Source organism: Hevea brasiliensis, chromosome 4, assembly GCF_030052815.1.
Source record: "Hevea brasiliensis isolate MT/VB/25A 57/8 chromosome 4, ASM3005281v1, whole genome shotgun sequence".
NCBI classification, from domain to species: domain Eukaryota; kingdom Viridiplantae; phylum Streptophyta; class Magnoliopsida; order Malpighiales; family Euphorbiaceae; genus Hevea; species Hevea brasiliensis.
This window is the reverse complement of record NC_079496.1, coordinates 70,917,012-70,931,176: the sequence shown is the minus strand read 5'-3', so window position 1 is coordinate 70,931,176 and position 14,165 is coordinate 70,917,012.

Here is a 14,165-nt window from a genome sequence, read left to right as displayed (position 1 = left end):
TTTAATTTTAAAAATAATATATATATAAAAATAAGTAAGCAGGCAATCTAATAATATATATATTTTTATAAATATATTAAATTATTGTTAGCTAATTGAAATAAAATAATAATAAATAATAAATATATATGGGTTTCCACATATTTTCCCCCTTACAAAAAATTTGGTCCCTGAATTTGAATAGACAAAATTCTAACCTGAAGAATCAAATAAGTGAGGATATTTGGCTCACATTTCAGATTCTGCCTCCCATGTGGCCTCACTACTTGAGTTATTATGCCACAAGACTTTGACCAAAGCCACTTCCTTAGACCGGAGTTTCATAATTTGTTGATCTAAAATCTTTACTGGTTGCTCCTCATATGACATATCGTCCCTAAATTGTATGGTTTGAGGTTGCAAAACGTGAGATGGATCTGGCACATACTTCCTAAGCATAGAAATATGGAAAACTAGATGTACATGTGCAAAACCAAGTGGAAGGGCTAAACGGTAAAGAACTGCTCTAATTCTCTCTAAAATTTCAAATGGACCAACAAAATGAGGGCTAAGCTTCCCTTTCTTCTCGAACCTCATGATTATTTCATAGGAGAAACTCTTCGAAATACATGATCACCAACCATAAACTCTACATCTTTACGCTTAGGATTAGCATAACTTCTCTATCGACTCTGAGTCATCAAAAGTTTATTATGAATCAACCGAACCTTCTCTAAAGTTAATTGTATCAACTCTGGTCTAGTAAGCCTTCTTTCTCCAACTTCATCCCAACAAATTGGTGACCTACATCTTCGACCATATAATGCCTTGTACGAACCCATCTCTATACTTGCCTGATAACTGTTATTACAAGCAAACTCTACTAAAGGCAAATGATGATCCCAATAGCCACCAAAATCCATAACACATGCACGAAGCATGTCCTCCAACATTTATATGGTTCTTTCTGACTGTCTAACTGTCTGAGGGTGAAAAGTAGTATTAAAGTGGACTCTTGTTCCCAAAGCTTCTTAGAATTTCTTCCAAAATTGAGAAGTAAACTGAGTACCATGATCAGAGACAATGGAAATTGGAACACCATGAAGACTAATAATCTTGTTTATATACAACTATGTAAGTTAGCAAAGTCATATGTAGTCTTCACAGGAAGGAAATAAGTAGATTTTGTCAATCTGTCCACTATCACCCAGATTGCATTGTAACCACCTCGTGTACTAGGTAAACCCATAACAAAGTCTATAGCAATGTGCTCCAACTTCCACTCGGGAATAGGCAATGGCTGAAGTAACCCAAATGGTCTTTGATATTCTACCTTAGCTTGTTGACAAGTCAAACATTTAGAAACAAAGTCTGCAACATCCCTCTTCATGCCACCCCACCAATGATGATCCCTTAAATCACGATACATCTTAGTTGAACCTGGGTGCACCGTGTAAGCAGAGTAGTGTGCCTCCTCTATGATTTCTCTTCTCAACTCATCAACACTAGGGACACAAAGTCTAGCGCCATAACGAAGAACTACATCATCATCTAACACGAACCCTTGATCTTGGCCTTGATGGATACTATCTATAATCTTACACAATTGAGAATCCCTCTTCTGAGTAGCTTTAATTCCATCAATTAAGATAGGCCTAGCTCAAAAATGTGCTAAGAATGATCCAGCTATGATTTCAAACTCTACTCCCTGATCTAGCAACTCATGTAATTCACCAATCAAAGGCCTCCTCTTGGTAGATATATGGGCTAAACTACCAGAAGACTTCCTACTTAGAGCATCAGCCACCACATTAGCTCTTCCAGGGTGATACTGTACGGTGCAGTCATAATCCTTCAGCAATTCTACCCATCTGCTTTGCCTAAGATTAAGATCACGTTGGTCAAAGATGTATTTGAGACTTTTGTGGTTAGTGAAGATTTCACAAGTCTCACCATACAGATTGTGCCTCCAGATTTTCAAAGCAAAAATTACTGCAGCTATTTCCAAATCGCGAGTTGGATAATTCTGCTCATGCCTTTTCAACTGACGAGAAGCATATGCAATAACCCATCCATGCTGCATCAAAACACATCCTAAACCAATCCTAAAAGCATCACAATACACTGCATAACCCCTTGATCCAGATGGAAGAGCTAATAATGGTGCTGTAGTTAAACGAGTCTTAAGCTCCTGAAAACTTTTTTCACAAGTCTCAGACCACTGAAATTTCACATTCTTCTATGTCAACTTAGTTAAAGGTATTGCAATACAAGAGAAGTCTTAAACAAACCATCTATAATACCCTGCTAAACCCAAGAAACTATGAATCTCTAACACAGTTGTGGGTCTAGGCCAATGAAGCACTGCCTCAACTTTCTTCTTATCAACACACTCCCCATCCGTAGATACTGTATGGCCTAAGAAAGACACACTATGTAACCAGAACTCACATTTTGAGAACTTGGCATATAGCGTGTGCGCCCATAAGATCTGAAGGAAAATTCTCAAATGCTGCTCATGCTCCTCTTTACTCTTTGAGTACAATAGAATGTCATCGATGAACACTATAACAAATTGATCTAAGAAAGGTTTGAAAACTCTATTCATGAGATCCATAAAAGCGGATGGAGCATTAGTAAGACCAAAAGACATTACATGAAATTCATAGTGTCCATACCTAGTCCTAAAGGCCATCTTGAGTATGTCTTCTTTCTTGACCCTCAATTGATGATACCCAGATCGTAGATCAATCTTGGAAAAATACTTTGCACCTTGAAGTTGGTCAAATAGGTCATCTATACATGAAAGAGGATACTTATTACGCACAGTTACCTTATTCAATTGCCTATAATCAATGCACATTCTCAAAGACCCATCCTTCTTCCTCACAAATAACACTCGAGCACCCCATGGAGAAACACTAGGGCAAATAAACCTCTTATCTAGTAGGTCTTGTAGCTGTTCCTTTAACTCCTTAAGTTCTGCGGGTGCCATACGATAAGGTGGCATAGATATGGGCTCAGTTCTAGGAACTAAGTCTATACTAAACTCTACCTCTCGCTTTGGGAGTAAATCTGATAAATCTTCTGGAAACACATCAGGAAACTCCTTAACCACTGCAACATTCTCCAAACCTGCACCTTCTACCTGAACGTCTCTAATATAAGCTAGATACCTCTTACACCTCTTTCACAATAATCGGCTAGCACTCATTCCTGAGATAAGATTACTAGAAGCTATACTACGATCTCCTTGAAATTGAAATTTTGTCTCCCCAGGAATTTTAAAGAGTACAACTTTATTATGACAATCCAATGAAACGTGATAAATGGCTAACCGATCCATGCCTAAAATCACATCAAACTCAAACATATCCAAAGAAATAAGATATGCAGCTAATTCCCTATCTCCAATGTGAACTATACATCCCCTATACGCTATATCAGTGTCTATTGCATTGCCCATAGGTGTTGATACAGATAAAGGATACTCTAACAAAGTAGGTGGTATACTAAATCTCATGGAAAAGTATGGAGAAATAAAGGAATGAGTGGAACCGGGATCAAATAGTACTCTAGCATCAAATGAACAAATAGAAAGTGTACCTATCACTACTGCGTTAGATGCCTGAGCATCCTACTAAGTCGAAGCAAAAACTGTAGCTTGACCTCTACCACCAGATGTTTGTCCCTTAGTTTGAGCAGATCCTTTACCACCCTGACCATGACCACCAAAACCCTGACTTCTACCACTATACTATGAAACTGGCTGAACCTGAGAGGGAGTAGAATGTGCTACCTGACCAGCACCCTGAGTTGTCTCACTAGTAGGACAGTCCTTTCTACAGCGTCCCAACTGTCCATAACCAAAGCATACTCTAGTGACCCAATGACAAGTGCCCTTATGTGGCTTACCACAATGCTGACAAGGAGTGGAAACAAGCCCAGTGCTAATCTGACTATACCGAGTATTCCCTGCATGAGTCCTCTGCTCAAATCCCTGACCATCTCAATATTGATGTGCCCTATTACCAACTGTAGACTGAGAACCCTACTTATTACTCTGATAAGAACCCTGATGACTCTATCCCCTATTAAACTGATTACCCTGACGATCTTTCTTAATTCGCTTGCAATGCTCATAAGCCCAACATTCATCATCATACATCTCCATCTGTCTAGCCCGATCAACGACCTCCTCATATTTAGATAGTCGTAAAGGAGCTACACGATCAATTAGCCTATCTTGTAAGCCCCTTTCAAACCTACGATCCTTCTTCTCCTCATTTGGAATCAAGTGTTTACCAAAGTGGGATAGTTTGGTAAACTTCATCTCATACTCTGTAACTGTCATGTTGCCTTGCTTCAAGGTTTCAAACTCCAAAGCCTTAGCCTCTTAAACACTAGGAGGGAGAAATTGCTCTAAGAAGAGAGAGTGAAACTTAAGCCAGAGGATAAAACTTTCAGGTTGCCCATTCTTCTTAGAGATATACCACTCACGAGCAACTCCTTTAAGCTGATTTCCTGCCAACATCACCATCCTAGCACTACTGCAACCCATAGTGTCATAACACTTCTCCATGTCATCTAGAAAATCTGAGGGATCAGCTAATGCATCCTCTCTAGTGAACTCCTTTGGTTTTAGCTTGAGAAAGTCTGTAGAGTTAAGGAATCGAGCCCTATCCTGAGTTGGTGCTGAAATAGAGCTAACCACTAGTTGTTGTGGTTGAGTTGTAAGTTACTCCGTTATAGTATTAATAGCACAATTCACTGCATGCAATCCCACTTCCAGATCTGCCACAGTAACCTGACCAGCTCTAGGTGCTTGAGCTGCAGTAGCTAATTGGAATGGTTGTGCCCCAGTCTTAGCCATAGGAGTCTATTCAGATGTTTGATTAATAGTTTGAGGTGCTACCTCCCCTATTGGATCAAGGTTTGCACCCTTTAAGACCCTTGGCCCTAGTTCTCCTCTTACGTCTAACATGCCCAGGCACCTATTCATTTTAATAAACAAGCATTAAATCTGAAAATGTGAGCCAAATTAGGACAGGTGAAAAAGTACCAAGGACACAAACATCTAAAGCAATGATAAACTGAAAAGACGTTAAGGATCCTATGCTCCACAAGTTTACTAGACCTCAATCTGGCTCTGATATCAACTTTGTCAAGACCTAAAATTTTGTGTTGCGACTAGCGCATAATTTAAGTGTTCTTAAATCATGTAAGCCTTATTAGAATATCTTGAATAAATATATTGTCACTTATTATTCCAAAAAAAATATATATCAAATCCAAATAAATAAAATATGGAATAAACAATATAAATATCCCATAGGTAAACTGCAGAGTCTCTACAGATTTCAAATAAGAACTTAAACTGTTCAATAAACTAAACTAATTATTAGCCTGAGGAAATATGAATCCTGGCATACCATAAGAACAAATCAAAGATTGTCTCTCTCTAGAAAATGGACTGAATATTTAAATCAGCTGTAGAATTCTACTGATATGAAACAGATAATAGACAGAGAAAACGTGGTTTGAGCTAATGCTCAGTGAATGATAATTATAGCACACAATAGAATAGGAACAGGTAGACGCTTGATTAATTTCACAATAAATTTTCTATTTAATAAAATCATGCTCATGCTATCAAAATCATTAATAAAATAATTTCATAAAACATATATATAAAAGAAATTCATTCAATACAAATTTTATGGGACAGTGCACCAGGGTGATGATACCCCACATTACCAAAGGTCAGATGGTAAGCGCGCTACCAGATATTAGATACCTTCCTCCACCTTCACAGATATCAATGCATATGATACTAATGCAAACCATAAAGTGCAATGATGCATGGCTCAACAATGCAACCTAATACCGTGATAGTCCACACGGCGGGGCCAGATAGCAGATACAGATACTGGGCACAGGTACCAATTCAAAACAGAAAATCAAATTATACAAATCAATCAAAATCCATGAAAAATTTCAGATAGCAAATAATAACTGATAATGCAATTCCAACAGTTTATTTCAATAATTTCAGAGAGTCAATAAGATCAAATAAATTCAGTGTAACACATCGATAAATTTTATATTCAGATATCAATCAATATAAAGACATTAAAGGCCTGTTCTCGGAATCCTAATGGCTCTAATGCAGATATAATTAACAAAATCAATTATTTAATCAAAATTGGAATAAAATTCAATAATAAAATAAAACTCTAGAAACTCACATGTTAAATAATTATTAAAATACTAATTTAAAATTTCATTTAATAACAATTTTAATGCTAAGGAATTTTAAAAGGGACTAAAATGGTGTCATGTACTATAATTACCACTCCCCTGGAACCTCTAAGACAATGGTTATTTTCAATGGACGAGAGACAATTTCAACTGACAGATTGAACATTCGAATCTCCTACACACCCAAAATATAAAAGAGAAATATCAAATAACAGTAAAATAAAATGATTTTAATATATATATATATATAATCTAAATTCAAAGTTATTGTCTCACAGTAACTATGATCAACCCAATTCAATACCAATAGTCAAAGAGAAGAAAAATAAATTTCTAAAGTAGTTATAACGGTTTAAGGAGAGAAAATAAAATTAAATTCACCCATTATTGAACAAAAAACGAGAATTTTTTCCTTAAAAATAGAATCGAAGGTGATGAATAGAGAAGTAAGAATTTATGAATTCTTTGCGCATATCAGATTATAAATCGTAAATTTTATATATTTATATGTATACATATATAACAATAAATAAACGATGATGAAAATACCTGTTGAGAGCATTTGGTAGAAAAAAGAGGTGATAAACAGGCTTGAGAGCAGAGTTTAGCAAAAAGAGATGATTACGGTATATATATTTGAAGAGTTTTATTAGGTATAGAATGGGATAAGAGTTGTTAATGAACTGGGTTGTTCAGATTATAGAAATATATTTAATTTCAAAAATAATATATATATAAAAATAAGCAAGCAGGCCATCCAATAAAATAATTTTTTTTTATAAATATATTAAATTATTGTTAGCTAATTAAAATAAAATAATAATAAATAACAAATATGTATGGGTTTCCACATATTAGGGCTCTGATACCAATTAAGAAAAATTAAAACCCAACACATGAATTCAAATTCATGAATCATAACCCGTGTTCATACAACCCCAAGTTCTCTACCATAATTGTTTTACTAGTTTACCATATAATAACATAAATAACATAAACTATATATATTAATTCAAAATCTAGATGTATAGCATATTTGCAAAAACAAATTGCTCCACAAATTGTTTAAAATAAGAGCGTCCAAAGATTAAGAACCAAGCTAAACTTGCATGCACACAAATGCTACTCATTTGTCCTTTTATTTTTCTTATAACAAATGCCTTGTAAGGCTTCTTATATATGCTATTCAAAGTGTGCCAAGCTTTTGGCCAAAAGATATATCTCTTCATGCATGAATTCAAATACGTGAATCATAACCCATGTTCATACAACCCTAAGTTCTCTACCATAATTGTTTTACTAGTCTACTGTATAATAACATAAATAACATAAAATATATATATGTTAATTCAAAATCTAGATGTAGCATATTTGCAAAAAGAAATTGCTCCACAAAATGTTTAAAATGAGAGCGTCCAAAGAGTAAGAACTAAGCTAAACTTGCATGCACACAAATGCTACTCATTTGTCCTTTTATTTTCTTATAACAAATTCCATGTAAGGCTTCTTATATATGCTATTCAAAGTGTGCCAAGCTTTTGGCCAAAAGATACAACTCTTCATGCATGAATTTAAATACATGAATCATTAACCGGTGTTCATACAACCCTAAGTTCTCTACCATAATTGTTTTACTAGTCTACCATATAATAACATAAATAACATAAAATATATATATTAATTCAAAATCTAGATGTAGCATATTTGCAAAAACAAATTGCTCCATAAATTATTTAAAATGAGAGCGTCCAAAGATTAAGAACCAAGCTAAACTTGCATGCACACAAATGCTACTCATTTGTCCTTTTATTTTTCTTATAACAAATGCCTTGTAAGGCTTCTCATATATGTTATTCTATGTGTGCCAAGCTTTTAGCCAAAAGATACATCTCTTCATGCATGATTTCAAATACATGAATCATAACCTGTGTTTATACAACTCTAAGTTCTCTACCATAATTGTTTTACTAGTTTACCATATAATAACATAAATAACATAAACTATATATGTTAATTCAAAATCTAGATGTATAGCATATTTGCAAAAACAAATTGCTCCACAACTTGTTTAAAATGAGAGCGTCCAAAGATTAAGAACCAAGCTAAACTTGCATGTACACAAATGCTACTCATTTGTCCTTTTATTTTTCTTATATCAAATGCCTTTTAAGGGTTCTTATATATGCTATTCAAAGTGTACCAACATTTTGGCCAAAAGATGCATCTCTTGATGCATGTAACTATTAAAAAGAGTTGCACACTTTTTCATGCAGTTACATCTTTTAATAAATGTACATGTCTTTTAGTTTTTGCCACCTTTTAGCAATATATATAACTTTTGGATTCTGCCACCTTAAGGCATTGTACTTTGACTTTTGGATTTTAAATTTAATGAATCCAGGTTAATCCATATGGATGACTTGGACCATATTTCCGACATAAATATCAACTCTAAGATTTATTGAAGTTAAATCAACTAGAAAAATTAGAAAAAAAAAGGCATGAACTCAATATATAAAAAATCCAAAATTGAAGAATATCAATTTAATTTATCTATAATATAATTTATGTAAATTTACAATTAGAGAAACAACTTTTGAATTAATAGAAAAAGTACGACTAAATTTAATAAATTATGTAAATTTATGGTAAAATTTTATTTATAAATATCAAAATTGAATAGCAGAGATTTTAACTTTGCTATGAATATATGTTGGAGTGATTCATCAATTTGTTAAGTATTAATTATTATTATTATTTGATTATTTTGTATTTTTATGTGTTATTTCAATTGCTTTTACATTTTTAATTAAAATTATTAAATTTATAAATATGCATGTGCAATACACACGTTTCAACGAGTGGGAAATATTTAGGAAATATTGCTACTATAAAATATTAGTTGAAATATAATTAGTGTAACATCCTCCCTGTAGCAATTTCGTACATTCTACTGTTCCGGTGATCAGTGTCGGTCCGGACAGCTAGAATGTCTGGAAAAATATTTAAACTAAAGTGAGGAACTATAATTAACTCAAATATTAATAAGAAAAATTTAGGAAAAATTTTAAAAATAAAATACAACCAAGTTAAATGAGCCGGTGCCCTAGCGATGGGTAATCTAGTGAGAAGTTGCGGTTCTCGCAACTAGGAGCCCTAGACCAGAGGAAAAAATTATAAAATAATTTTTGGGACTCCAGAGAAGGGCTATTGAGGTTCTTATGGCATTAGTGTGCCAAGAAAATACTTAGAAAAATTTTTCAATCGGTACAGACAATTTTGGCCTGTTAAGCCAAACGGAGGGCATTTTGGTCATTTCGCCTTCAGAGGTGATTTTTGGCCGACATGTCCAGTTAAGTAAATAATTATTATGACATAAAATGTAAATAAATATTACTAAAAATTGAATTGAAAATGAGTAGAAAAGAAAAGAAAAAAAATGAATTAAATGGGAATTTATGACATCACATTATGTCATTAGTGTGCCTTCACCCACTCAAGTGTTGACACATGGCATAAATGTGTTTAAAAAGACAAAATGGGCTGAAAATAATTAAAAAAAATCAGACCTTTCACTCCCTTTCTTCTTCCTTGCGTGAACCTTCTCCATAACCAATATTTTCAAGCTTTTTCAAAGCTTGATTTTACAAACTTCTACCCAACAAAACCCTAACTTAGCAACATAAAAATTTGTTCTTACATCCTAGTGAAGCTTTTGGGAGCAAAAAAAAAAAGAGGAAAACAAGAATTTGATCAAGTGGGAAATTCACTCCATAAGAGGTTAGTGACCTAAAGCTTGAATTTCACTTAAATTTTATGTTTAAGAACTATAAATGGGTGTAAATGACAAAGAAATTTGATGAAACACCATTGGTATGCTAACCCTAAATTTTGGCAGCCATGTTAGGGTAATATGGCGATGATTTTTGGGGAGTTAACATGCTAGTGTGGCTGCGCTTAATGTGTATCTTATAAGTGAATTGATAAATGCAATGATAATACATGGTTTTGAAATGTTAAGTTAGGTTTTGGGTTGAAGAATGAGACTTTGATCTTGTGATGATGGGAGTAGGTTTTAATGTTCAATTAGTGACCATTTGGTTTGGTTTGAATAAAAAATGAAGTGAATTGGGTTGTGGGATTTGAGGTTGGAGTGGCTGCCTTGTGTGACCTGCAGGTTTAGATGTGAGTCTAGCCTGTTTGGATAGCCATAACTTGAATTGTAGAGGTTCATTTGGTGTTTGGCCAATTGGACATGAAACTAGATACAAAATGGCACAACTTTGGTGAAGAAACCATGCCCATAAGACCAAACTAAATGGACCAAAACCTTGCTCCAATCCGGGTGACCTACAATCTACCTGGGCAAAATGACCAAATGAACAGTATTTGGTCATTTGGCCATAACTCAATCTAGTAAGGTCCAATTGACCTGAAATTTTACCAGCAATAAGTTGAGGCATAGACCAACAACTTTCATGAAGAAACCTGACCCAAATTATGATCATAACCTAGTCAAATTGCCAACCAAACTTGAGTTACCAAATTTGGGAGAAACAATTTTACCCAGAATTTTGGAATCTATCCAATCCGGCCAGTTATGGTTTTTAGGCCATAACTTGAGTTACAAAACTCCAAATGGAGTGATTCAAAAAAAGAAATTCAACTATACAAAATAAGAAACAACTTTCATGTTGATCATTTTTCCAAATTCCTACAGCAAAGATGACTAATGGAATAGTAAACCCAAAGCTTGAAAATTGAAAATTCTAGCCAATTCACTTTAAGCTTAGAGATGGTATTGGCAACCAATACCAAAAAGTTTAAAATGCAAAATGTGGTATGTTGATGACATTTAAACTAATTTACCTATTGTCAATGCAAAAGTCAACATTTTGGTTGACCAATGAAATGAATAGTAATCATAAAAATTCAATTTCAAAGAATTACATAAATGAAAGTGTTAAATGCCCTAGTAGGCCTAATGTGATTGGTTTGGATAGGTTGGCATGCCAATAGGGTTCTGTTAGCAGTACTGCATATGGCTTCATGCCATTCTGTATTTCATGGCTTCCCATGCCATTCTGTGACATAATAGCCTTTGGCTATGATATTGAGTTGTTATACTCGGGTTTAATCCCCGATAATTATCACAGCTTATTAGCTGTTCTGTTGCACACCGGGAGACACAATGTGACCGATGGTGTGATGGTCCGAGGTACTTAGTACCTAGTACCAGTTTACCCGTTTATCTAGTCCAGTCAACTAGTATAGGTTACTCGGGCAGTATTAATAAATCTTACTAAACTTTAATTGAATAATATTGCAATAAACATTTGAGACTTAGTTCACCCAAAAATGTAAATATACATTATGTACATATGTTTTTATTTTATTTTATTTTATTTTATTTTGTCACCACTAAGCATAATTGCTTAGCGCGTCGCTTTTGCCACGCGCAGGCACTGGAGACATAGCTGGGGAGTCCAGCAGGCCTCATACAGGGTGAGCCTTCATATCTGCAATCAGAGTTCAGAGTCACCTCACATTGTAGTGCATTTGGTAGGACATTAGGCCACTTTTGATATTTTGATATTTTGATATTTTGTATTTTGTAACCTTCTGTAATGTATATTATAAATTAATGTAATCAAGCTTTTGATGTAAGTATCTATGAAATATGTTCAGTAATAAATTGAGCATTTTTCATTGAGTTGACTGTTTTTTGAATTGAATTGAATTTTGAGATACTGAAGTGAATTGAGAAATTGTTGAGTATATATTGGAGGTTGATTGAGAATAATGTGATGATATTATTGGGAGTGTTTTTAACAGGTTCAGAAGAACTGTTTTTCCAATTTATAGCCGGCACTCTGCCGGATTTTCTATAAAATTTGCGAAAAAATTTAGTTTTATCAGAAATTATAAATAAATGAATTAAAAGGGATTAATTGAAATTGAAACATAAATTAGTGTTCCCACACACTGAGTGGCATAACTTGCTCGGCTACACTGTAGACGGGTAAGGGATGTCACAATTAGCATATAACTATTCATAAAAATATAATTTAAAATATAATAATTCTCAAGTCAATAAATATTATTATTTATAAAATCAATTGAATACCAAAATTAGCATTTAAAATTATATAACTATATTTATTGACCTAATTACGCAAAAAAATTCAAACTTCAATTTGAGTTTTAACTCATATTTTCCAATTTTAACAATTAAGCTAAAATATTAAAATTGAATGCAATTTTATCTATTTTACTAATTAGTCTAAAATGAAATTAAAAAAATATATTTTATTCCTTTAAACTTAACTAGAAATTTTAAAATTTCCTCTCTACGCCCCCTTATTTAAACTTTCCCTACCATTTATTTTTGTGACCCAACCTTATTCTTTCCCATAAGCCAGATTAACTGCACAAATAGTCCTTTAATTTTTATGATTATTTTATTTTTATCACTTAATTTTAGTATATTAAATAAAAAATCTAAATTTTAATTTCATCTAAAAGAGCCACTTTAACCTGTTAGAGCAGTTTTTCATGTTAAAAATACAATTATTATTTTGTCCTCTCTCTCCTTCTCTTACTTTCTCAATTTTTTATGATTAAATTAAATTAATAATAAGCACGGCATATTTAAATTTTCATAATATTTATTTTAACATAATAAGAAAAAAAATTATTAATAAATTAAAAGTTCAATGTTGATTGCAAAAATTAAGGAAAAAAAATATTAATATTTATATTAATATTATGTTTTAACCTGTATATATATATATATATATATATATATATATATATATATATATATTTTTTTTTTTTTTATTCCGTATAACTCTATAAAAATTTATTGAGAAAAATTATAAAGAAAACACAATTCCCACTATTTTATTTTAATGATTTATATTAATATTATAATTTCAACAAATATTTGTATTGAATAGCATAATATTAAATTTTTTTACTTTAAAAATATATAACATTACGATCCCCACAACACATGTGGTAGATAATTATTTTATTTTATAATATTTAGTATTATCATATATATATATATATATATATATATATATATATATATATATATATATATATATAAATTATCATTATCGTTATAATATTTTTATTTAATTTAAAAACAAATTTTAAAATTAATTTTTTAAATTTGATAAATTTTAAAATTTTTGTCAGTCTTAACAACAAGAAAATAAAGTGTTAGAAAATGTCACACCTTATCTTTTTATAAGATATGACATGCTCCCATAATATACCTAATAAATTATCGAAACATCCTGTAACGATAATCATCAAATATATTACAAGGGATTTAACGATTCCAAATTCATTTTCAAGTTAAACTTGTCGATAAAAGGTTTAATAGTTATTTTAAGATTTAAGAAAAATACCATGAAATTAAATAAAAAAATAAATATTTTTAAAAATTAAAGAAATTAGATGAAAATCCTGCTTGGTGATGGCTAAAAATTTGTCTACTAAAAAATTTTAAATCTGTTAAAACAAATTGTAACAATGTATTTATAATACCAAATTTATCAAATCAATATTTCAACAACTGCTTTCCTCATTCACAGCCAAAAGAAATAAATTCTTATAAATTTACATTCATTTGATATCAATAAAATAATATTACATTACCTTTATATAACTGTTCAAATATTTCTTGCATACATATAGTCATTATTTACATCAGAAATAAAAAACACAAAAAATTTAAAGTATAACCCTAGAATTATACCCTACTTACAAAAAGAATGTGACATCTATTACGCTCACTCAGTGGTCTTTTGCTTTCCTTTACTTGTGACGGGATAAAAAAAACCATTGTTGAGTACAAACACTCAGTGGTGCACAACTATCAATTTATAAAACCTTACGTAAAACATAAATAT